The sequence below is a fragment of the Dipodomys merriami genome, unplaced genomic scaffold (genome assembly GCF_024711535.1).
Source record: "Dipodomys merriami isolate MVZ:Mamm:240054 unplaced genomic scaffold, mDipMer1.0.p SCAF_48, whole genome shotgun sequence".
Lineage (NCBI taxonomy): Eukaryota > Metazoa > Chordata > Mammalia > Rodentia > Heteromyidae > Dipodomys > Dipodomys merriami.
This window is the reverse complement of record NW_027206046.1, coordinates 155,739-179,445: the sequence shown is the minus strand read 5'-3', so window position 1 is coordinate 179,445 and position 23,707 is coordinate 155,739. Positions and strand designations below refer to the sequence as shown.

At 41.2% G+C, this 23,707-nt stretch overlaps 1 non-coding gene across 1 annotated transcript; it reads right to left on the bottom strand.

Moving 5' to 3' along the window:
• Positions 1 to 5,261: 5,261 nt before the first annotated feature.
• Positions 5,262 to 5,368, bottom strand: LOC138809048 (U6 spliceosomal RNA). The gene has a single exon (XR_011366675.1). It is a non-coding gene; the product is annotated as a U6 spliceosomal RNA (small nuclear RNA).
• Positions 5,369 to 23,707: the final 18,339 nt, after the last annotated feature.

Genomic DNA, 23,707 nt, shown 5'->3' with positions numbered 1-23,707 from the left:
CCTGCCCTTGGTTTCCAGGTCCTATAAACGGACACTCCAGCCTGTGTTTCCTGAGGCTCAGGGAAATGATCTGGGAGGTAAGCACAGCACCCCCGGCCACTGCCAGGCCCAGCAACCATGCTCCGGAGACCCTGGAAGCCGGGATCGGGCCGGAGACCTTGGGCTGCTTGGAAAAGGAGGTTCACTATGGGCAGAGCTGGCAAGCAGGGCTGCTGTCTGGGAAAGGAAAGGAGCTCAGCCCTGGGGTCCCGGAGCCCAATGGAAGCAGCAGTCCCGACCCACTGGGGCTCTGGACCTTCCATTGAAGCCCAGAAGGTTCTGAGGTCTAAAACTAGAAAAGAGAGAAACAATGCTGGTGAAGGGCACCAGGCAAACTGAAATTGTAACTTTTCCTTTGGTCTCCCTGTGGGGTTCCCGCAGGGAGCCCCAAACCCTCACCTGGGCCTGTCCAACCAGCAGAGCAGAGGTGCTGGAGAGGAAGTGACTTGCGCCCTGTAGCTCGGAGAGCTGGGAAGTGGTCTCGCATTGAGGGTGTTGGAAGATTGTATGTCCTTTCTCCGGAAGAGTACGTGCACCTTGGACAGTCACACTCTGCTTCTCCAAAGAGGCCATAGCAGATAGATAACACCCCGCAGGAAGTTCGGAGACTAGAAAATAATCTTGCCAAAATAATCCCGAGACAGAGAAAAGAAAGCAGGGAGGTAGGTGTGGCAAGCCAGGAGGGGTACCTCCTGGCTTCCTCCTGAGGAAGGAGGTTTGGGGGGTATTGTAAACTGATCCAACCCAGAAGGTGTCTTTGCAAAAAACAAAACAAAACACAAAAACCCTCAAAACAACACAAAAAGCAAAATAACCCTCCTGGGCTCCTTGTCCCTTCAAAAGTGGTTTATTCTCCCCAAAATGTTAATAACGAAATGATTGGTATGGATGTAATTATCAATAATTATGCGATTATTGCTGATTGCGGGGCTCGTAGCTACTTTAATTAGTTTACCAGATTCTAATTAACTTAAATGAAACATTAATAGGGAAAATATGCTTAAACACACACACACACACACACACACACACACACACACACACACACACACACACACACAAAAAACCAGATTTTTTTTTAAGTCTTGTTTCTCGCCACAAGGTTGCCACCTTGTGACAGATTTTAGATATTACAGTCAACCCAAGGCTGAAACTGCAGCCAACATCAACAAAAGCCAACTGCAGCATTACCTTGGGGCTTGAAAAACTGAAGGGTAATGGTGGGTGTGGGTGAGTTCCCAGCATGTTTATTTTGGGATTCCTCTTCCCAGAGGTGCCTACATGAAGTCTAGCTCTACATCAAGATCTGGAGGTAGAAGATCCTGTGAACCCATCACTTCTGCCTTCTACTGCCTTTTCCCCCCACAAGATTCAGCCCCCCTCTCCAGAGTGGTATGATAGAGATGGTCTCTGTCCTCCAACTGTCCAGCAAATCCAGGGACAGATACTGAGTATAGTTGGAGACACTAAGGACCATAGTTCAAATTTGCATTCCCAGAAGAAAATCTTGACAACTTGTTGGAAAAAGCACTCAGTCCTGGAGACCTCAAAGCACACTTGGCCTTGCTTTGTTATTCTCGGTTATATGGGTCCATTGCTATAAACTTGGCAGTAAGCACCCCAGGATGAAGTTCTTTCCCTGGTCTTTCTTGTGACCTCTGATACAAAGGCACACAATAAATGTCCAAATGAAAAGAAAAATGCAATTTGGTGGTCCATCTGGCTCCTGGAAAAATCTGAGAGGAGAAATCACAAGGTGCTTCTGGACAACAGCCACTCAAAACAATTAAGCTCATTTGCATAAGGTTAATTAAACACAAGCTTACTGCTTAGAAAGATCCTTCACGAATAGGATTAGATTTGGGGGTATGTGTCAAGTTACTATCAATTAGAATAAAGAAATTTCTTCTTATTCCAACTGTGTCCCAAACAAAGGAGGATCCCTTAAGTTCCTCAAAATTTGCAAGGCCCCTTGCCACATAACTGTGCACTTATTCCCAGCACTTCTGCTGTTAATGTAGCCTTGATCCTTGGTGGAAATGCAAATTCTACCTTGAATTTAGAATAGAACAAAGGTAGATTTAGATCTGTATGCTCTTTCCACTTGTTATAAACAGCCTCACCCTTCTCCCTGCAGAGGTAGCACCATGCTTAGTTAAGTGGCACATGCCTGTAATCCTAGCTCCTCAGAAGGTTGAGATCTGAGGATTGAGGTTTGGAGCCAGTTTGGGCAGGGAAGCCTCCCACCTTTAATTGACTGCCAAAAATCCAGTGGAGCTCTGGCTCACCTGGTAGAACACTAGCCTTGAATGGAAAAGATAAGCTCATAAGGGACAGCACCTAGGCCTTGAGTTCAAGCCCCAGGACTGGCATAAACAAACAAAAAGTGCAAATTCTGTAGATGTGTGATACTGAGCAAATTGCTGATGTTCTGGGCTTCAGCTACTTTATCTATAACATGGAGGAAATGATAGCACCTACTACATAGGAAGGTTGGGTTTTTTTAATCAGTAAATTTTAATTTTCCAAAAGAATTGTCAGACAATCCATTTGCCACAAATAAACTCCCTGCTTGAGTTGTGAGGAAGTAACCCAGGGCTGTATAAGATTACTTGTTTGTTTATGTTTATGCTGGGGCTTGAATTCAGGGCCTAGAGGTCTTGCTTAATTTTTCTGTTGAAAACTGTCATTCTATCACTTGATTCACACCTCTACTTCTGGCCTTTTTTTCTGGTTTAATGTAGATAAGAGTCTCACAGGGTTTTCAGCCTGGGATAACTTGGAATCTGTATCCTCAGATTTCAGACTCCTGAGTATGATTACAAGCAAGAGCCACCAATGTCTGGCTGTAGTAGTTGCCTTCACCATCAAGCATTCCTCTTTACAAGGAGAGCAGAAAGCAACAAGAAAGGATAGGGTCTGGGCTGGGAAGGTGGCTCAGTGGTAGAGTGCTTGCCTTGCATTCATGAGGCCCTGGGTTCGATTCCCCAGCACCACATAAGCAAAAAGAAAAAAGCTGGAAGTGGCACTGTGGCTCAAGTGCTAGAACGCTAGCCTTGAGCTGAAGAGCTGAGGGACAGCGCCCAGGCCCACCACCGGGCCCCCCCCCCAAAAAAAGAATAGGGTCCTCTTCCATCATTTTCTGACTCATGGTGTTTTCATAGTACAGAATTTATTCAAGTGGCAGATATTAACAACACCCAACTCAATCTCTAGGAATAATGTGAAATTCTGACCCCATGCTTGAGAGGAAACACTTTCAGTATTCTCTAATGGAACTTATTCCTGTTCTCATTGATAATAATTGTACTTGTGAATGCAGGCACTTTAATCTCTTCTTTGTGAACTTTAAGACTGCTGTGAAAGGTGTACTTTCAGGAACATTGGGTACTGTGTGGGGTATTCTTGTATCTGATGTCAACATGATTTTAAAGGAAACTTTCAAGAGGTTGGAGTTGACAGGAATACATGCCCTTACTAACGTGACCCAGCATCCCCTGCCTCCAAACTGTTTTGTGCATGACTGAGTTAATGTAAGTACAGCCCAGGGAATAGCTCCTGACCAATAAGTGCTAATATTATCTGTGCTTAATAAGATCATAACTTTCATTCGTTTTTCAAGCCAGGAGATAAAAGAGTCCCTGAATGGGTCTCAGTCTGTGGCCTTCCATTTGTGCACGGAAGGGGACAAGCTAGTGCTTTGTAGAGTCTGGCCTTTTGAATTTTCTGGACACACTTTGGAAATCCACAAGTACCCAGTTTTAGACAACATCCCTCAGTGCCAACCTGAGTCCAAAGGTTAGGGAAATTACCCAAGTTCCCTGCCAAGAAAGTCAGCCAGGTCTTTGGAATTTCTACAACTATTAACCTTGTCTTTCCTAATTTTGTCCCCCCAAACTGGTCATGTCAAAAAGAATACAGTTCTTTTAGAAGACTTAGGGAAGTGGCACTGTGGCTCAAGTGATGGAGTGCTTGCCTTGAGCTGAAGAGCTCAGGGACATTGCCAATGCCCAGAGTTCAAACCCCATAACCAAAACAGCAGCAACAACAACAACTAAACAAACCCTTAGGTCAGTCCCCATGAATCGTCAGCAAGCAAGCATTTTTGGGAAAAGAAAGGAAAATCAACTGGCAGAAATTGTCCAATTCTATGTGTAGAGGAAAGCCACAAGCCAAGGCAGATGCACAAAAAGTGTCTGTCCCACAGACTCCAATTGTCTGCTATGACCTGGAAACCATTGTTTCACCTCTGTAGGAAAGAACAAAAATGGGCCCCAAGCCCATGGCTCCTAGTTCCTCAGGAGTCTGAAATGTGAAGATCCCAGTTCCAAGGGCCTGGGTACTTTCCCAGGAAAATAGGAAGAAATGTAGCTAGTTTAGAGGCATGAAACACTGCCACCCAGTGGTCCTTGTCTTTTTGGGATCTGTGCCTTCAGCGGTCTCCTGCTATGTTCCCACTGCTCGGTGGTCGCGTCGTCTGGTCCAGATTGTTCTACATCTGTGGCTCCATAGAAAAGGTGACGAAGATATCGCAGGGTGAGACTGTTGAGAATATTAAAGCCCATTTGTCCTCAAAGACACAGGACGGCCCCAGAATAAATAGTGGGCATCATCATTTTTTTTTTTTTTAAGAATGAAATGAGACAGGTGCTGGTGGCTCACGCCTGTAATCTTAGCTACTCAGGAGGCTGAGAATTGAGACCTGGAATTGGAAACTAGCCAGGGCAGAAAAGTCCATGAGGCTTTTCATCTTCAATGAACCACCGAAAAGCTGGAAGTGGAGCTGTGGCTCAAGTGGTAGAACTCTAATCTTTCAGTCAAAAAACTAACAGAAATTACCCAAGTAAAGAGCTCAACTACCAATACTTAGTCATCTGCACACATCTGTAAGGATACTCATCTTCTGTTCTTACACTAGGTCTTTGTTTCTGGTAAGGATACTCATGTTCTGTCACTACACTAGGTGTTGGTTTGTTTTACATCGGAATTGGGCACATTATGGTAACACTACTTCGGCTTCAATGTCAATATACAGGTGCCCAGAACTTCAGCGTTGGGAGAAGGGAATCGATACTCATGTTCTGTCACTACACTAGGTGTTGGTTTGTTTTACATCGGAATTGGGCACATTATGGTAACACTACTTCGGCTTCAATGTCAATATACAGGTGCCCAGAACTTCAGCGTTGGGAGAAGGGAATCAGATACCCTTTGAAAGGGTCCAAAATATGGAACGCTTCACGAATTTGCGTGTCATCCTTGCGCAGGGGCCATGCTAATCTTCTCTGTATCGTTCCAATTTTAGTATATGTGCTGCCGAAGCGAACACAAACTATATTCTTTCTCGTAAGTTATATAAGGTAAGATATCAGAAATTTCTTACACTTATGGTGACTACTAAATTGTGTATTTCCAAATGACCAAACACTCAGGAAATTATGATGTTATGAATACCATCCTACATGTTTGTGCCTTTATGAATAGTCAAAATGAGTCGTTTTTTTCTAATAGCTTTCTTTGTATATGCAAATTAGGGAATCATGGGAGATGGCCAAGGGCGAGGCTGGGGGTGGAGCTCTGGGACGTGGTGCGCACACTGCGCATGCTTCTTCGGGGCCAGTTGACAAATAGCGGGACCTGGAACCTGTCCTTCCTGGACTTTGGGCTGGGAATTGTGACAACGCCACGTCCCCAAGCTCCCTAAAATTCCTGAGCACATTTGGCGAGAGGGGCCGTGGTATCCATGGAGTCTCCAATTTCCAAGACGCAGGAAAAGGTTCCGAGTTGCTGGTGGAGCCCATTGCAACGCTAATACCCTCAACCCGGACCTTAGCCAAGACTGGGGTCCCGCTGGGGTTCCTGGAGAACCCCAGGGCATCACGCTTTGGCTTCACCTGCCAGCATCAATGCTCTGCCTTTGAAGCCAGGGACCTTTGCAGGTGTGGGAAGCCTCAGTAGTCCATGTAGTAGTTGATCATGTAGTTGCTAAGGGCCAGGCACTTTATAGGCATCACCCCAAACCTTCACTTTGTAGTGGTGAACACACAGGCTCTGGGAGATCACACCAACATCCAGTCACCCTTCTTACTAGGTAAAGAAATTGAGATTTTGGAGCAAGCCTGGCTTCAGAGTCTGGCCTTTTCTTCAGAGTAGGTCTCTAAGAAAAGATCTTTCTTGCTGCCAACACTCATTTCAGACCTTCCTTCAACAAATCCTGAGCACCTGTTATGTCAGGCCCCAGGCTCAGTGGGAAGTCAGTGGGCAGGAACTTTCATTCTGGTAAAGGAGCCAGATGAATACAGAGGAGCCTTGCTGTAAAGAAAGCGTGAAATGAGCGGGATGTGTGGTGTCTCAAGCCTGTAATCCTAGCTATTCACCGAGCCCGCCAGGGCAGGAAAGCTCTGTGAGACTCTTACCTCCAATTAATCACAACAAGCCAGAAGTGGAGCTGTGACTCACGTGGTACAGTGCTAACCTTGAACAAAAAAGCTCATGGACAGCGCCCAGGTCCTGAGTTCAAGCCTCAGGAGTGGCATGTGTGCCACACACAGAGAGAAAATGTGAAATGAAGAGTCAATGGGTGATGATGACCACTTCAGTGGAGAGGCAAGCTTTGCACTGTGACTTAATGATACAGGACAGACCATTGCGGGCAGTTTCAATCATTGGAGCCAGTCGTCCAGCAGAGGTCACTGTGAAAGAAGTCGGCACTCCCTGTGGTACTTACTCAGTCTTAGTACTTTGAGCAAGGAGGACTCAGACACAGAGAAGTGGCTGGCTTGGTCATTGGGGACTGCAGTCCTTCCCCTCTTTATCGGTTTTCAGTAAAATGGAAATCAGGCACACATTGGCTGACTAACTTCTCTTGTTACTTCTCTCTAAACAAGTAGTAAGCAAATTTGAAATGGAAACCTCAGAAGGACCACAGTAGTCTTATCTATGCCTCTCAGATAGGCTGGGAATATAGGTGTGTGCTATCACATTTTACGTTTTTGTTGAGATGGGGAGGGGTGTCTAACATTTGCTGCGGATGACCTTGAATTTCTATTCTCTCAATCTTTTGTCTCCCAAGTGCCTGGGATTACAGGTATAAACCACTGCACCTGCATTTAAAATTTTTTTCTTTCTTCTTTGCCTTAGAAGAGTGAAATATGCCAGTTTTCCGAGCCATGGAAGGTCCCAGAACAGTGCAAAGAGGCTGTTGTGGACTTAGGGTCTAGGGCCCACCAAACCATATGAGTGTCTTAGTTTGGAAGGGCCAATGTGGAGGAAGGGGTAGGTTTGGTTTAATTTTGGTTTGTTTCCTACTGCCCAATAAATAAGTGGGCGAAAGACTTAAAGAGAAGCTTCTCTGAAGAAGAAAGAAGGATGGCCAATAGACACATGAAGAAATGTTCAACATCCCTAGCCATAAAAGAAATGCAAATCAAAACAACATTGAGATATCACCTCACTCCAGTTAGAACAGCAAAAATCAAGAACTCTAACAACAACAGATGCTGGAGGGGATGTGGACAGAAAGGAACCTTACTTCATTGTTGGTGGGAATGTAAACTTGTTCAACCACTTTGGAAAGCAGTATGGAGGTTCCTCAAAAGACTTCACATAGATCTCCCCTATGATCCAGCAATCCCACTTTTGGGCATTTACCCAAATGTATACAAACAAGACCACACTAAAGCTACCAGCACAACTATGTTTATTGCAGCATTATTTACCATAGCTAAGATATGGAACCAGCCCAGAAGCCCCTCAGTAGATGAATGGATCAAGAAAATGTGGTATATATACACAATGGAATTCTATGCCTCCATCAGAAAGAATGACATTTCCCCACTTGTTAGGAAATGGAAAGGCTTGGAAAAAATTATATTTAAGTGAAGTAAGCCAGGCCCAAAGAAACATAGGTCCCATGGTTTCCCTTATTTGCAATATCTAGTATATGTATGAGTCAAGCGGAAAAGGTCACATAATGTGATGTTAGGAAAACGAACCCTTAAATATGTATTTTAATGTTTTCGTTTCTTTCATGCATGTGTTTCTAACGCATTTATAAGATTATTTCTTTGTTGCTTTGTATGTCCCTCCCCCACAGTGTAACCCCCGCTTTCACTTTATTTGATGTCAGTATAACATGTGGAGGAGATGGGGACAAACAAGTCGTTTAAGGATTCAGGTGGACCTGTTGCAACAAGGAGAATTACAAAATGTCATGTCAAAGCAAGCTTTACAATGTCGGTGTGGGGGGGAGGGGGGTATGATTGGGTGGGGGGAGGGGGGAGGCTGGGAAGGGAGGTGAAGGGTAAACAAAGGAGGAGGCTGCAATGCTTGGTAAGAAATGTATGCATTATCCTGCCAATGTAATTGTAACCCCTCTGTACAGTATGTTCTCAAATAAAATAAAATAAAATTAAAAAATTTTTTGGTTTGTTTCCTATGAGTTCATGAGCTGGAAACTTGGTTGATGTTGAGGCAATGGAAGTTGGTGTATGATGGTAATTTTAAAGAGTTACTTGGGGATTAATTGTAAGATAGGATATGAAAAACCTTAGCTCAGGGATTGACAATATCCAGTCCATGGGACATGTAAGGCTTGTGAAATTGTTTGGCCCTTCCAAGAAAACTGCAGGTGCAGCTCAAACTCAATAAATAACTGAGCATTGGTGGCTTATGTTTGTAATCTAACTACTAAAGGGACTGAGATCTCAAACCATCTCAGGCAGAAAAGCCCATGAGACTCCAAGTAGCCAAGATAAAGCTGGAAATGAGCTGTGGCTCAACTGGTAGAACACCATCTTTGAGTGAAAAAGCTCAGGGACAGTGCTCAGGCCTTGAGTTCAAGCCTTCGTACTGATACATGCACAAAAAATTCAATAAATCTAGGAGATTTTTCCATAGCAACATACATTTATATGCAATGAATCATAATAAGAATGTAAATTTTGAGGGATAAGGAATATTCAGTATGGGTTAGACAGGATAAATACAAGTACATGGTAAAGCAGACATGTTTTGTTCTTTTTGACTGCATGTGGCCTAGCTGCCTGTATTGCAGTTTTTTCAGAAAACAGTTAATGCTAGACAGATAGCAAGGGCACATGTTGGAAAAGTATTAAGATACTGTGTGGATCCAGTGATGATAGGGATTAGATTATTGCTGGATATGTTGGGAGGGCGTGTTGTTGACTTCTTTGTGAGTCCAGATGATAACTTCAATCCAAACTTTATCCAGACATTTTAAAATCATTTAATTTCTGGAAATTAAAGTACAAAGAAAAGACCTCAAGAGTCCATGGCACAAACATTGACATTGTTCCAAATATTAGATGCAGAATTTGAAGAGTGATCAAAGCTGGGTGTCAGTGGCTTATGACTGAAATCCAAGCTCCTCAGGAGGCTGATTTCTGAGGATCTTGGTTTGAAAACACCTCAGGAAGAGAAACTTGTGAGACTCTTATTTCTAACTAACCAGGAAAAAGCCAGAAGTGGAGATGTGGCTCAAATGGTAGAGCTTTAAAAAAATATCCTGAGCTATAAATAAATATCCCAGCATGAGTGCAAGACCTTAAATGTAAGCATGCACACACATCGAAGTTATTGAAACTTAAAAAGTGTGACATCTGATAGATAGTGACTACAAAGAAAAGTTGATGCAGAGAATTGATCTGCCTGTGAGAAGTGGAGAAATGGTTATTTTTGTTGTTGTTGTTGAAGCCATGGGCAAACGTATATCTTTAGTCTGTGGTGATATGTTAGTAATAATAATAATGATATTTTTAAAAGCCAATGTGGAGCACTGTTAGCACTCAAAACTTGCCCAGCCTAGTGAGTTGGGAGGGCACATTTATTTAGATAAAATCAATGCTCTTCACAAGTCACTTTCACAAGGCCTCATGACAGAGACATCATTCTACCGAGTTATGTAGTGAGCGAGGTAATCCCAAAGAAGCTGAAGGAGACTTTATAAAAGAAGTTATGTCATGGTTGCTGCTGTGGACTTATTAGCAGCAGTGAAAGTAAAATTGTTTCAGAGTGTTAGCTTGTCTCATACAACAGTCTCAGGTTGGATTACTGCCTTATCACAAAATATTGAAAAATCACGAAAGGATTCTGCAAGAGATTTCCAATTTTTCTCCGTGTAAATAGGCCAATAGCCATAATGAGCACTGTCCAAGTAGCTGTCTTTCTTCACAGTATAACAGCAGAGTTACAGGAGAGAGGAACTTCTGTCCACTTGAAGCCATATATAGTGTTATAAGTGATGAAGACTTAGCTGGGCACTGGTCACTTGCACCTCTAATTCTACCTACTTAGGAGGCTGAGATCAAAGGATCACAGTTCATGGCCAGCTGGCAAAGGAAAGTAAGTGAGACTCTTATATCCAATTAATCACCAAAATAATCCAGAAGTGGAACTGTGGCTCAAGTGGTAGAGTGCTAACCTTGAGCAAAACAATCTCAGGGGCAGTGTTCAGGCCCTGAGTTCAAGCCAGTGACACTTGTTCTGTTCTTGAAAAAAACTTGATCTAACATTTGAAATGTCAAGTGACCTGACTCTGTATGGTGCTCAAGCCATGGTTGGCTTCCAAAGAAAGGTTACCATTGCATTTGTCAAGAAAGAACTGAATTGTCTTGGTGTTGACTCATGTGATTTAATCATATGCATATACCATTGCCTCATACAACAAAGAGAGTCTCTATGTACATCACTGCAGCTCAAAAATAGGATGTCAACAATAGTGTCAACAGCAGAGGGTTTAATAGCTGTTAGTTTAAGAAGTTAATGACTGAACCTGAGCCTTATTAGACTGAGTCACTGAGTCTTGGGAGCATGGTTCATGAGGTTTTTATTTTTTTAAAGTTTTATATACATTTATCTTTTTTATGATTTATTTTTTAATTTAAATTTTATTGTAAAGGTGATGCACCGAGGAGTTATAGTTCCATAAGTCAAGTAATGAATACATTTCTTTCTTTTTTTTTTTTTTGGTCCTGTTGTGGAGCCTGAACTCTGGGCCTGGGCGCTGTCCCTCAACTCTTCAGCTCAAGGCTAGTGCTCTACCACTTGAGCCACAGCGCCACTTCCAGCTTTTTTCTTTTTGCTTATGTGGTGCTGAAGAATTGAACCCAGGGCCTCAGGCATGCAAGGCAAGCACTCTACCACTGAGCCACCTTCCCAGCCCCTACATTTCTTTTTGAACAGTATTATTCCTCTCCCTCATTTTCTCTCACTTTTTCTCCTCCATCCTCCAAGTTGTATAGTTCATTTCTTTTTTTTTTTTTTCTGCCAGTTGTAAGGCCTGAACTCTGGGCCTGGGTGCTGTCCCTGAGCTCTTCAGCTCATGGCTAGTGCTCTACCACTTGAGCCACAGGGCCACCTCTGGCTTTTTCTGCTTATATGGTGCTGAGGAATCGAACCCAGGGCCCTATGCATGCTAGACAAACACTCTATCACTGAGCCACCTTCCCAGCCCTCTTTAGTTCATTTAGAACATAGTGTCTAATGAGTTGTCACTGCTGAATTGGTTCATCTGTTTCTGGGATTCCCCTTCCCCTCTACTCATGAAGTTTTTATATACTATGGGATGAAGTCAAGCAGATCATGGAGAGGAAGGGAAAGTGTCAGCAAGCTCAATGATAGAAAGCATTAGTGGGCTCTAGTGTTGATGGTGGACATTACCAAGTAGGCCTCAGAGCTGAATGTCAGGCTACAGGGCCCTAACCAGCTTCTTAGCTTCCTACCAGCAATCACAAAGTCACTTGAAGGCTGTGGACAGTGTAACTTGAAAGGAATAAAGTGATGCTTTTCCCTTCTCTGGAAGGACAAAAAATGACGTGTGTGTGTGTGTGTGTGTGTGTGTGTGTGTGTGTGTGTGTGTGTGTGTGTGTGTGTGTGTGTGTGTGTGTGTTTGTGTTTATGTTTCTGGTAATGTGCCTTGAATTCAGGGCTTTGGACTGCTTTTCTCACTCATGGTTTTACTCTACTATTTGAATCATAATAACTCCAGCCAGGGATTTTGGTGATTAATTGGAGAAAAGAGTCTGAAGTTCTGTTCTTTGGGCCAGCCTCAAACCTGGATCTTCAGACCTCAGCTTCCTGAGCAGATAGGATTATAGGTGTGAGCCACTGTCACTTACCACTGATGTGACTCTTGAATATGCTGGTGATGTGAAAAATGAATTCAGGCATTCAAAGAAAGACTAAAGGACATAAAAAGTATACAAATGGAATTGAACAATTTTGCTACATTGTATAGTGTGGAACCAGATGTGACTGATAATCACAGCACAAAATTATTTAGCTGCAGAGCCATGTTGCGTTAAATCTAGGGACAACAATATCCCATTGCTTGAATCCTATAAACATTACATAAACAAGGAATTTCTCATTTTGAGACACATTAACATATGTATATGTATATGTGTGTGTGTGTTTAGAACAACTTCCTGCTATAAGCAGTTCTTTTCAAAATTTATCATTGCAAAGAGTCAGGTGTGCTCCAGACTGACTGAACCAAACCTAGAAAAACAATTTCCAGTATCAACATCAATACCAGCTAACATCACACACCTCCACAGAGAAGCCATTCCATTCATAGTACGAGGTGAGTTCATTAACTGTTTGGCCAAGTATATTAGGCTAATTTTTATTTGTATTTATTTTTTGCCAGTCCTGGGACTTGAACTCAGGGCCTGGTTGCTGTTCCTGCGCCTTTTTGTCTTCAAGACTAGTGCTCTATCACTTGAACCACAGCATCATGCCCAGATTTTTCTGAGTAGTTTATTGGAGATAAGAGTCTCATAGACTTTCCTTTCTGCAGTCCTTAAATCTCAGCCTCCTGAGTAGCTAGGATTACAGACATGAGCTACCAGTGACTGGCTCAAGCTAATTTTAAGTTGATAAGTATGTAGGACCCATGTATGTTATAGTCTTCCAAATGGTCTTCAGTAGAGAAAAGATTTCCTATACCTGCCTTAGATAATAGAGTCTCAAGAGTCCTGGGCACTTGAGAAGTACATGAGAACTATAAAGATACACAACAGAGAATCACGTTCTTCTCTCTCTCTCTCTCTCTCTCTCTCTCTCTCTCTCTCTCTCTCTCTCTGTGACAGCACTGGGGCTTGAACTCAGGGCCTTTTCTCTTTCTTGACATCTTTACTCAAGGATGATCCTCTACCACCTGAGACACAGTCCCACTTCTAGCTATTTGGTAGTTAGTTGGAAATAAGAGTTTTATGGACTTTTCTTCCCAGGCTAGCTTCAAATGTTGATCCTCAGACCTCAGTCTCCTGAGTAGCTAGGTTTACAGATAAGAACTACTGCACAGAGCGTGTTCTACTTCCCTCCCTTCTTTTCCCCTTAATTTTATAGCTATATGAACAAAAGAATCTCTTCATAAAAGAAAACAATAAGTCAATAAGCTAGGGACAAATCCTCTTATTGCTTCTTCTTGTAGCTATAATGAGAACTGTTCCCCCTTACCCATGTCATTGTTTTGTTTTCTTTGTATCTATTTGTTTGTTTGTTTGTTTTTTTTAGACAGACTGGCCCTGGTTGGCCTCAAAAATCAAGATCTAACTGCCTCAACCTCCCAAGTCCTGTGATTACTGGTGTGAACCACCATTCAGGCCTACCCAGATATATATATGTATATATTTTGTCGGTCGTGAGGCTTGAACTCTGGGCCTCGGCGCTGTCCCTCAGCTCTTCAGCTCAAGGTGAGCGCTCTACCACTTGAGCTACAGCACCACTTCCAGTTTTCTGGTGGTTTATTGGAGATAGGAGTCTCATGGTCTCTCCTGCCTGGGCTGGCTTTGAACCGCGATCCTCAGATCTCAGCCTCCTGAGTAGCTAGGAGTACAGGCGTGAGCTACCAGTGCCCGGCTCTACCCAGATATCTTTAATTCCTTAGGGTCAATTATTTAAATATTCTCATTAAGAAGCAATGATGCCAAGAAGACTTCTGAGAGACTCTAATCTTCAACTAACCAGCAAAAAGCCCAAAGTAGAGGTGTGACTCAAGTGGTAGGGTGCCAGCTTTGAGGGGAAAAATCTAAAGGAGAGGGCAAGGTTCTCCGTTCAAGCCCCAATACTGGCACAACAAAAAACCAAAATGAACAGCCAGGCACCAGTGGCTCACACTTGTAGTCCTAGCTACTCGGGAGGCTGAGATTTGACAATTGTAGTTTTGAAGATAGTCTTATCTCCAATTAAGCACCAGAAAAGTTAGAAGTAGAGTTGTGGCTCAAAAGGTAAAGCACTAGCCTTCAGTACAAATACTCAGGGACAGTGCTCAGGCCCTGAGTTCAAGCTCGAGGACTGGCAGATACATAAAAGGAAAGAGGGAATGATATCTTTGGGAAAGGAGACAGCACATGGAATGTTATTTGGATTCTTTGCCTTTTATGACAAACACAGGAGTCTTCTGGTATTCTGTTAAGAGTTGTAGGGTTCTGAGAGGTAAGCAAAAGGCCAGGAGGTTTTCTCCTGTTGCTAGGGATGGACTCAGGGTCTCATACTTGCTTAGAAAGTTCTGGCACTTAATTACCTCCTTAGCTCATACAAAGAATTATTTTTTTAAATCCCTGCTGTATCATGGGAAAAGTCTATGCATAGAAATGTTAAGAGTCCTGAGAAAGGACCCAGGTAGATGTGTCAATTGTGAGATTGTGCCAAGCTTTCTAGACTCAGGCATAGCTTCCCAACCAGAGAGTAAGGGTACAATATGAGAACTTCCAGAGAACCTTTTTCTGTGGCTTTAACCCCCACCATTAGTACATCCTTATGCTGAGCTGTCACTCCAGTGCTCTTTGGGACTTAGTTCATTGAAACCTTAGCCTCTACACATCCCAGAGTGAGTGATGAGCACCATGTGTGTCTGAGTTTAAGGACTGGGGATGCTCTCTCACAGCAGGCTGGAGAAGAAGAATTGCCAAGACTGAGGACACACTCAGCCAGCTTCTCTTTGGCTGTCACTGTGTTGGGAAAGTGGGATACCTCTCCAAGTCCCTGTATCTGGAATCCCCATGTCATTCACTCCCAAGGTGACAGTGATGGCAGCTGTAGTACAGAGAAAAACTACAGGGACTTTTAGTCAAAAGGGCCAGCTTGCAGCAACATTACCAGATATAGCCAAAGCAGGTAACTTCTGGTTGCTGCACCTCTGCTTTCTCACCTCTAAGCAGAAGTAATGGTGTCATGCTAACTTTGTAAGGTTGCAGGGCTCAATTTCAGAAATCTTACTGGAAACTGCTATACTAGATAAAAATAGCAGTTTGACCAGACCCCCAGGGGAGCCTTGGCTGCTGATTGCTCCCCTTACCTGGTGGATGAGGCATTTGTGAGTCTGGAATAGACCTGCAAAATTGGAGCATCAAGATGAACCCCACATCACATTGTATTAATCTATTCACACCACTTAACTCTCATTAAAATGTACTTTGCTGAATTTAATATGCAATCTCAAATGACACAACATATTAAGTGCTTAATATACTAGAAATTATGAAACTATTACAGTCAATGCCATATGAAATAATTAGACGGAATTAAACTTTAGCGGGCCGAATGAGGGAATGATTTCAACTTATAATCTCTTTAAAGTACCTTAAACCACTACTGTATTCTCCAAAATAAATGTTCAGAAATTAGGATCATTAAATAACAGCTGAAGTGAATGTGTACTTATACCAGTAGCTCTGCTAGGCTTGATGGTATGGAGCATGATTAACTTTGGGGAGGTAAGGAAACCGAACCCACCACCTCCAGAGAAAGTTGACAACAACCATCAAGCTCTTCCCTGGGGGCCTATCTGTGGGATGATTCCAGTGCCCTGGGTAAAGCTTTCAGCTGAAGTGACATATTAGTTGCCTTTGCAAAAATCCACTACAGATAAGTGAAACAAACAAACAACAAACAAACCTACTTGTTTAACTTTTTAGTGCATCTTTGTAGAGGCTATTTTATATGCATTTTTGTATTTAATCTTCATGTTTAATATTTTAAATATTTTATTATCTTTAAGTAGTTGGGAGCAAGCACATGTTCTTGGTATTTCTGGGCCTGACTAACTTAAAATAATTTTTTATATGTCCATCCATTTCTTTGCTAATGGCATAAAATCATTCTTCCTGATGGATGAGTAAACTTCCATACATATATAATTTAGCTAGGCACAGATCTCAGAATTAGTATTCTCTGTGTTCTTAGTGAGGAATCTTAACTTTTCTATGCTTAAAAATTAGGGATTAAAAAATAGGGGTTAAAGCCGGGCACTGGTGGCTCACGCCTGTAATCCTAGCTACTCAGGAGGCTGAGATCTGAGGATCGCGGTTCAAAGCTAGCCCGGGCAGGAGAGACCGTGAGACTCCAGAAAACCAGAAGTGGCGCTGTAGCTCAAGTGGTAGAGCGCTCGCCTTGAGCTGAAGAGCTGAGGGACAGCGCCCAGGCCCAGAGTTCAAGTCCCATGACTGACAAAAAAAAAAAAAAAAAAATAGGGGTTAAGTAGGGAATGTGGCTTAGTGGTAGAGTGCTTGTCTAGCATGCATGGGGCCCTGAGTTCAATTCCTCAGTGAAACATACGCAAAAAAATAGGGATTAAAACAGGGATTTGAAAAAAAAACCCATTGTAAATAGTTTAGAGTCAGAGCTTGCTAAATAAGTATAAGACACTTTGTCTATTCCTAGCACCAGAAGAAAAAGTAAAAGCAGAACCCCCCTCCCTTTTTGTGCTTACATTTCAGAGTCCTTCATTCATTCATCTGAATGTTTCCATAACTTGGTTGTGGTATTTGGTTGTGCAAATGTCTTTATTATGCTCTGACTAGTAGTCTTTTGGGCAAATGTCCAAGAGTGGTTTCATAGGGCACATAAAGAAGCTAAGCATTACTCAGAAAGACTAAATGGATTGTCCAAGGTCTTAGGTAGGAATCTATAGATTCCAACCCACATTACACTGTGTGCTGATAAACTAGCCTCCATTTCTTTCTTTGTGTATGTGTGTGCACAGTATTGGGGCTTGAACTACTCAAGAATGGTGCTCTACCACTCAGTCTACTCCTTGTCTTCTGGGTTTTGGGGGTTGGTTAATTGGAGATCAGATTTGTCTGTCCAGGTTGACTTCAAATTTCAACTCTCAGATTTCAGCCTCCTGAGTAGCTAGGACTACTCGTGTGAACCATGTCTTCTTTATTGTTTATGTATATAAGTGTACTCACCTGTGCATGTGTGCACCATTTTCTGTTTGAAGAATTCAAGGTCAGGCATTGTGATTTTTGTCTCAGGTAACCAGAAAGTGGAGATTTAGAGGATCTAGGTTTGAGGCCAACTGGAATAAAAAATAGATTAGCAAGATCCCATTTCAATAGAAAGCTGAGACTATTGGTTCATAATTGAAATCACAATTACACAGGGAGGAATAGGTAAGAGGCTTATTGTCTGAGAATAAAAAACCATGGGACTTACCTACAAAATAATCTGAAACAAAAATTGCTGAAGTTGTAGCTTTTGTGGTAGAATACCTGCGTAACAAGTGTGAGGCTTTGAGTTCAAACTCCAGTACAACTAAAATGAATGAATTAAAATAAATAAATACAGATGTTCAGATACAAGATATATCAGTTTTCTGACAGTGACATAACCTATGTCTTTATCACATTCTAGCTGTGAAGAGTTGGGCCCATGACTTTACAGTTTCCCTTTGAACAGAACACGTAAACCAGTGAACTTATGTAGGAATTGATTTGTGAGTACTTGCTATTAATCCAGTTGAAAAAAGAAATTCATTCCTCCATTGAGCAGTGTGAAATATATGTTTGTATAATTTTATATCTCAGAAAAATTGAGAATGTTGTGTAGTGTAAGAAATTATTATTTCTTAGCTATTTGATACCAGTAAGACAGCAATGAGATTCTGGTGCTTTCATGTACCTATGTACTATTGATCTGTGTCAACCTTTAAAATCTCACACAGTTAGTATTTACCATTTTGGTTTTGCATTTAGAGATTTCCCTTGACCTATACTGGAAGGAATGTGGAACTTCAAGGCAGTATGGAACTTCTCATGAAAGTAGCATAGACATGAGGTTTTTGTATATTCCAATTGCTCTACTATTTGAACTGAGTCAACTTTTGAGAGCTCATTCAGGTAATTACCATTTGGTTCTATTTTTAATTTTTGTCAGCTATGGGGCTTGAACTCAGGACTTGGGTGCTGTCCCTGAGCTCTTTTTGCTCAAGGCTAGTGCTCTACCACTTTGAGCCACAGCACCACATCTGGTTTTCTGATGGTTAATTGGAGATAAGAGTCTCATGAAATTTCCTGCCAAGGCTAACTTTGAACCATGATCCTCAGATCTCAGACTCTTTAATAACTAGGATTACAGATGTGAGCTACCAGTGTCCGGTCCATTTTGGTTTCAGAGGCAAATATTTCCCTAGGGCTTATGCCATGGAAATAGTTGATTTCAAAGCAGTATGGAATTGCTTTCATGAAATCAACATAGTAACAAGAGCCTGTTATGCTTACATTTCTGTATCACTTGAATCAAGTTAATGTTTAGGAGTTCATCCAGTTTAAGATGCAGACCAATTGCAAGGCACCAGTTTACCTCTGCTATACTGTTTTCATGATAGCAAGTCTGTAGTGCTTTGAATTCGGCCATTACTCCAGCTATAGTCCATACAGAAATATTTTCCACTAAAATAAAAACAAATATTAACTGAAGAAATTCTTAAATGGATATTCAGCTCAAGTAGTAGAGCAACTATAAAACACTGGAAACATGAGGTTATGCTGCTTTCAAGAGAGCCACTATGTAGTCTTTGAAACAGATATTTTTCCTGGCAAAGCCCAGATAATAAACACTACATGGATGAACTCTTAAACAGAGACCCACTTAAAATAGTAGATTAGGTTGAAATCATAGCATCTCATCCCTATGCTGCCTTAAAAATAGCAGTGGTATTTGGCAATGAGATCAGCCTTTTCTACCATTCTGAGCCATAGGAATAAATCAACTTCCAAAATAAAATGGTAGATCTTAGCTGGTGACCTATTAGAGGTAGACTCAATTCAAGTAGTAGAGCAGGATGAATGCACCAGGATCTCACTTCTATGCTTCTTTTTTTTGGTGGTGGTGGTGGGGGGGTTGGTCGTGGGGCTTGAACTCTGGGCCTCGGCGCTGTCCCTCATCTCTTCAGCTCAAGGCTAGTGCTTTACTACTTGAGCCACAGCACCACTTTCAGTTTTCTGAGTGGTTTATTGGAGATAAGAGTCTCAGGGACTTTCCTGCTCAGGTTGGCTTTGAATCGTGATCCTCAGATCTCAGCCTCCTGAGTAGCTAGGATTATAGGTGTGAGCCACCACCAACCATCCTCTATGGTTCTTTCATTAGAGCATTTCCATAGTGCTTGGAAATAAGCCATTTCTCCTGCTATAGGCCACAGAGAAACATCTGACTCCATGATTAATAGCAAATGTTAGCTACTTAAATTCTCTCTCTCTCTCTCTCTCTCTCTCTCTCTCTCTCTCTCTCTCTCTCTCTCTCTCTCTCTCTCTCTCTCTCTCTCTCTCTCTCTCTCTCTCTCTCTCTCTCTCTCTCTCTCTCTCTCTCTCACTGCCAGTATGGAGCTTGAACTCAGGGCCTAGGTTCTGTCCCTGACCATTTTTTTTGTTCAAGGCTAGCACTCTATCACTTGATGCACCAGTGCCATTTCGGGCTTTTTCTGTGTATATGGTACTGAGGAATTGAACCCAGGGCTTCATGTGTGCTAGGCAAGCACTCTACCACTAAGCCACATTCCCAGTCCCTAGGTAGCTCTTAACTGTAGACACAGTTCAAGTCTTAGAGCTTTTTGAGTATACCAGGATCTTGCTGCCTTTATTAGATCATTTCAGTGAGCGACAAAATTAGCTATTTCTCCTGGTATTAGCTTAAGTGAAATGTTTGCATCTAAAACCAAAACAATAAATAATGTCTGGGTAATCTCTTAAACATAGACTCAGTCCAGTAGTAGATCAGCCTTAGCATAATAACATCTTGTTGCTGTGCTGTTTCTATTCAACCAGTTCCAGAGTGATTTTATACCATCCATATCTCCTGATATATGCCATAGAGAAATGCTATCCTTTAAAATCATAAACAAAATGTTAGCTAGATGATTTTTTAAATATAGACTCTGTTTAAATAGTAGTGCTATTTGAGCATACCAGGATCTCACTGCTATTCTGCTTTTATAAGACCAGTTCTGTGTACTTTGAAATCATTTCTCCTTGTATATGCTATAGGAAAATATCCACTTCTAAATTAAAAATGGCAATTGCTAGATGGATGAGCTCTTAAACAGATCCAATTTAATTAGTAGACCAAATTTAATTCATAGACTAAATTGAACTAATGAAGATCTCTTTGCTATTTTTTTTTTATGAGACAAGTCCGTAGAACTTTGTAATCTGGCATTTCTACCAGTATAGGCCATAGGGAAATGTATGCCTTTATAAACAAATTGGTAAATATCAGCTAGATGAGGTCTTAAACATAGGCATAGTTCAAACAATAGCAAAATTTGAACAAGCTTGCATCTCGTACTATGAGTTTTTCTTAAGAGTTGCCCCTCAGTAGATGAATGGATCAAGAAAATGTGATATATATATATATATATATATATATATATATATATACACACACACACACACACACACACACACACACACACACATACATACATACATACATACAGGAATTCTGTGCCTCCATCAGAAAGAATGACATCTTCTCATTTGTGAGGAAAGGAAAGACTTAGAAAAAATTATATTAAGTGAAGTAAGCCAGGCCTAAAGAAACATAGGTCCCATGGTTTCCCTTATTTGTAATAAGTAGTATAAGTTTAGGGCAAGCAGAAAACGTCGAACACTATGTACATATGACCATATAAGATGATGTTAAGTGAAATGAACTCCAAGATAGGGACGCAACTTGTTTTTTCTTTCTTGCTATTGTTTTTAATGTATTTAAAATGTAATATGTGATTTTTTTAATGTTCTTTGGGAAGGGAAGGGAAGTAACAAAATGCTGAAATAAGGATATAGGTTTACTCATTATCAGAATGATATGTACAAGACACTATGTTGAAAACGAACTTTACAACTTGGGAGGGGGAGGGTGGAGTTGGGGTGGTGGGGAGGGAAGGGATGGTAGAGGAAAAACAAAGGAGGAGGTAACAATGCTGGATAAGAAAAGTACTCATTACCTTACTCATGTAACTGTAACCCCTCGGTACACTATTTTTACAATAAAATCATAAAAAACAGTTGTTTCATAATCTTCAAAATCAGACCTTTCTCTTGATATGTGCCAATGTTAGATGGACAAGACCTTAAACTTAGATTTAATTCAAAAGAGCAGAGCAACGTCAATGCACCAGGTTACCTTTGCCAGCTGCTTTCATGAGGGCAGTCCCATATGCTTTGAAATATGCCATTTGTCCTGTAATAGACAATAAGGATGTAGGAAGAAGGCTACCAGTGTGATCCTGGAGTAGTCTCATTGTTAATTACTTTAACTGAGTTTCCTGATAGCATTTACCATTTTGTATTTAGATAGGGATATTTCCTTATAATCCTATTCCAAGAAATCCAGTTGGTTTCAAAACAGAACAGAAATGATCTTAAAGGAGGCTACTATGCAATCCTGGTATGATCAAATTGCTCACCATTTACATGCTCATCCAGCTAACATTTACCATTTGATTATGTAGGTATATTTTTCACTATTGCCTATGTTAGGAGAAATGGCTCATTTTAAGTCAGAAAGGAACTGTTCTTATAAAATAATTCTAGCAACAAAATCCTGCTGCCTTCAAGTTGCTCAACTACTTGAATTGAATCTGAGTTTAAGAGCTCATCCAGTGAACACTTACCATTTTGGATTTACAAGCAAACATTTCTCCCTGGAATACACCGGGAAATATGGTTTATTTCAAAGCTTCACTGAACTGCTTTTATAAAAGGAGGCTATCAGCATCATCCTGGTGCTTCATGTAGTGGATTTTCTGTTTCAAAGCTCATCATGCTAATATTCATAGTTCTGTATTTAGAGTAATATATTTCCTGATGAGTCTATAACAGGAGAAATGCCCAATTTCAAAATAACACAATAGTGCTGTTGTGAAAATAGTTTAGCAGTGAAAATTTGCTGCATTCAAGTTTCTCAAATATCTGAATTGAGTCTCCTTTTAAGAACTCATCCTGCTCATCTTTACATTTTGTATTTAGAAGATAGTTTTTATCATTTTGTATTTAGAGGCTGATATTCCTCTATGGCTGATTTTCAAACAGGACAGAAATCCTGGTTTGTTCAAATTGTTCAACTGCTTGAGCTGAGTCTACACTTAAGATATAATCCAGCTAACCTTTACCATTTTGGTTTTAGAGTTAAATAATTTGACATGTTTTCTACATGGAGAAAGAGATGATCAAAGCATCATGGAACTGCTCTTTCCAAAGAAGACAAGCACCAAGATTCTGGTGCATTCACATTGCTCAACTACTGGAAGTAAATCTATGTTAAAGAGTTCATCCAGGTAATAATAACTATTGCTTTATAGAAGTATATTTCATTACCATCTTGACAGGGAGAAATGGTTGATTTCAAGGCAGCAGGAAACTATTTTATTTTTCTTATTTTATTTGTCTCATGAAAACAACATGCCAGCAAGATCCTACTGCATTCATTGTATTCTATTACTAGAACTGAGTGTATGTTTTAGACCTTATCCACAGAAGATATGCCATTTTATTTTTAGAGACAAATATATTTTGATGTACTAAAGTTGTGATTTGACTAATTTTCTGAAAGAAGTATACCAATGAGATCCTGGTACATTCACACTATTCTATGACATGAACTGAGTCGATGTTCAACAGCTTAGGCATCTAGATATACTGTTTTGTTTTCAGAGATGTACCTATATCCCTACTGTCTAAATGTGAGAATCTTTTGATTTCAAAGCTTTATAGCATTCTGGGACACATTTAATGTGTTCAAGTTTCTCTCCTACTTGGACTGAGTCTACTTGTGAGATCCCATTGTTTAAGAATTACTGTTTTGGGGCTGGGAAGGTGGCTCAATGGTAGAGCACTTGTCTTGCATGCCTGAGGCCCTGGGTTTGATTCCTCAGCACCACATAAGCAAAAAGAAAAAAGCCAGAAGTGGCGCTGTGGCTCAAGTGGTAGAGCGCTAGCCTTGAGCTGAAGAGCTGAGGGACAGCGCCCAGGCCCAGAGTTTAGGCCCCCCCCCCCAAAAAAAAAGAATTATTGTTTTGTTTTTAGAGCAAATATATTACTATAGTCTAAATGGACTAATTAGCTCATTTCAAAGCTGCACTACACTGTTCTTACAGAAGCTTTATGTAAGCACAATTGTATGGGTTCAAGTTTCTCTACTACTTGAACTGAAAATACATTTAAGAGCTCATCCAGTTTTGAGATAATTTTGGTTATAGCATCATATATACTCCCATGGCATATAATAGTAGAAACTGATTTCAAAGCATTGCAGATTTGTTCTTTTGACAAAAACATACTAGTGAGATACTGGCGCATTCAAGTTATTTCGCTGTTTGAACTGAGTCCACATTTAGGATCTCACCCATGCAAAATATAGTTCT